General features: G+C 49.0%; 1 non-coding gene across 1 annotated transcript in view; it reads right to left on the bottom strand.

Moving 5' to 3' along the window:
• LOC143472444 (small subunit ribosomal RNA) overlaps window positions 1-945 on the bottom strand; it is a 1,808-nt gene extending 863 nt beyond the window's left edge. Inside the window, exon 1 of the ribosomal RNA XR_013119800.1 lies at window positions 1-945. This exon is cut by the window's left edge and continues 863 nt beyond it. This is a non-coding gene — a ribosomal RNA (small subunit ribosomal RNA).
• Between the last annotated feature and the right edge of the window lie 1,555 nt (window positions 946-2,500).

Genomic DNA, 2,500 nt, shown 5'->3' with positions numbered 1-2,500 from the left:
TTTCGCAGTTGTTCGTCTTGCGCCGATCCAAGAATTTCACCTCTAGCGGCACAGTACGAATGCCCCCGTCCGTCCCTCTTAATCATTACCTCGCGCTCCGAAAACCAACAAAATAGAACCGAGGTCCTATTCCATTATTCCATGCACCATTATTCAGGCGAACCGCCTGCTTTGAACACTCTAATTTTTTCAAAGTAAACGTTCCGGCCGCCGCCAACACTCAGTCAAGAGCACCGACGGTGAACCGAAGGTGAGGCCGGGCACGCCAGTACACGCCTTGCGACGGACCGACGGCCCGAGCCCAAAATCCAACTACGAGCTTTTTAACCGCAACAACTTAAATATACACTTTTGGAGCTGGAATTACCGCGGCTGCTGGCACCAGACTTGCCCTCCAATGGATACTCGTTAAAAGTTTTAGAGTGTACTCATTCCAATTACAGGGCCTCGTTAGAGTCCTGCATTGTTATTTTTCGTCACTACCTCCCCGCGTCGGGAATGGGTAATTTGCGCGCCTGCTGCCTTCCTTGGAAGTGGTAGCCGTTTCTCAGGCTCCCTCTCCGGAATCGAACCCTGATTCCCCGTCACCCGTAAGAACCTCGGTAGGCAGATACCGTACCGACGAAAGTTGATAGGGCAGACACTTGAATGATTTGTCGCCGGTGCAAGACCGTGCGATCCGCAAAGTTATCCAGAGTCACCAACGAGCACGGGCCGAGGCCCGGTCGGTTTTTGGTCTGATAAATGCACGCCTCCGTGAGTCGGCGCTTTTCGCATGTATTAGCTCTAGAATTACCACAGTTATCCAAGTAACACGTACGATCAAATGAACCATAACTGATTTAATGAGCCATTCGCAGTTTCACTGTACGAGAGCTCGTACTTACACTTGCATGGCTTAATCTTTGAGACAAGCATATGACTACTGGCAGGATCAACCAGGTAGCTATTCGCAGCAAACGAGGCTGCTGCGGGACGACGGGCGCCCCGCGTTTCTTTTCACACGTTCTCCGTGTACATCGCTACTCAAACACTACGCTCGCGGCTTGCACGAGCTCCGAAAACCGTCAATTCCGGACGCTGCCCGGCGATTCGAGTGCAATACTCGCGCCGAGGCACGCCGATAGCTTGCCACTGGATCCGACAGACCGCTCAAAACCCCGGCTAAGCATGGGCGACCGCGCGAACAGCATTACATCTGCCCATCGTGCCCGACGCCAACCGAGATCGATTCTGCTTCGATTCGCACTCGCGCGCGCATTCGCTCACACGACTGCCTGCTCCCTCATAGTAGTCACAGAATCCTGCATCGCCATGGTACCCCAGAACGGCCTCGGGATCGCGCGAGCTCGCGGCCGGATTTGGAGTTTGGGAAGGTGCGTGGCCGCTTGCCGTGGCCGCCGAACCGCGCCCCGGCCGGGCACTGCGCGCAACTCGAACGTTTGGACTCTGAAAATATTTCCCAACGTTTGGACTTTAACTTTTTGTCGAGACTTGAAAAAATTTCAGAGTCCAAACATCGACCCGCGGCAAAAACTTTTCCGAGGTCGAAAAATCCGCGCTCGGTCAAGAGAATATGCGCGGCCTGGGCGTTTGGACTCTAACATTTTTTGGAGTGGATGGGAAAAATTTTCAGAGTCCACAACACCGACCCGCGCGTGATGCTCTCCCGAGTTCGGAAAATCCGCGCCAGGTGAAAGCTATGCGCGCGACCTGGTCGTTTGGACTCTAAAAAATTTTCAAGTCTCATCACACCAACAAAAAGTTAAAGTCCAAACACCGACTCGCGGCTAAAGCTCTTCCGACTTGGGAAAATCCGCGGCGGGTGAGGGCTATCCGCGCGACCTGGGCGTTTGGACTTTAACATTTTTTTGGTGTGAATCGACTTGATAAAATTAATCTAATGCCATACAGTGTCAAAGTGCACAATTTTAATCGATATAATCATAACAATATATGTCATACAACAAAATCATCAAATGATCATCAAGCAGCATTGCAAAGCTACGTGAGTCAATGCAAGGCAATGACAACGTATTTATCAATTAAAGTTATTTAATTGTACAAAGTTATTGTTAAATTATAAAATAAAATTAAATTAAATGAAATTAAATTGAAGAGCTCAATTACGACAATGTAACAGAGTGTCATACAAAATATATTGAATCACACACGTCCAAACGCTAAAGAAATATATCAAATGCACTCACCTGCCAGTCACCGTTTTGGGTAACTCAGAATAGACCGTCTTTCGTCGGGAATTGAGTTGATCATTGATCATTGAACATTGCAGTAGGAATAGGTTTAAGCGGAATAATAATAGCGGAAGGCTGATGCTCCAGGTAAATGTTTGCTTCGCTCATAATACTGAAAGGAAAAAAATTTGTGAGCAAGCAGTGCCGCAGGGAAGAATGCGATGGCAAAACGGACGCGTTGTGGAAATTATGGTAGTCCGAGGGCGCCAACTAGCGACCAAAAAAGAAACACATTACGGTCGCTA

The sequence above is a fragment of the Clavelina lepadiformis genome, unplaced genomic scaffold, assembly GCF_947623445.1.
Source record: "Clavelina lepadiformis unplaced genomic scaffold, kaClaLepa1.1 scaffold_246, whole genome shotgun sequence".
NCBI classification, from domain to species: domain Eukaryota; kingdom Metazoa; phylum Chordata; class Ascidiacea; order Aplousobranchia; family Clavelinidae; genus Clavelina; species Clavelina lepadiformis.
The sequence above is the reverse complement of the archived record's forward strand: the minus strand, read 5'-3'. Positions and strand labels throughout refer to the sequence as shown.